The sequence below is a fragment of the Plasmopara halstedii genome (assembly GCF_900000015.1).
Source record: "Plasmopara halstedii genome assembly, contig: Scaffold_322, whole genome shotgun sequence".
NCBI lineage: Eukaryota > Oomycota > Peronosporomycetes > Peronosporales > Peronosporaceae > Plasmopara > Plasmopara halstedii.
Window position 1 is genome coordinate 1,118,462 of NW_020187243.1, and position 264 is coordinate 1,118,725.

Here is a 264-nt window from a genome sequence, read left to right on the forward strand (position 1 = left end):
TAAAAAGCTTGATCGTCTGTTGTTAGACGCTTCTCAATCGTGTCCAGCAGCTCTCGTTGGCTGTCAGGATTTGCACTTGGAGGTGGTCTTGTAGAGCTGTTAGTATCACCCATGATAGCTCCCCAATGGGCTTGAAAACTTGCTGAAATATCATCTGGGTTTCGCGAGATATTGCCTTCTGGGGTTCGAACCTCTTCAATACTCAGCCGCCGGAGTGATGGGTCGAGCGGACGGAAGAAGTACCTGGAAGAAGTCTCAGCATTT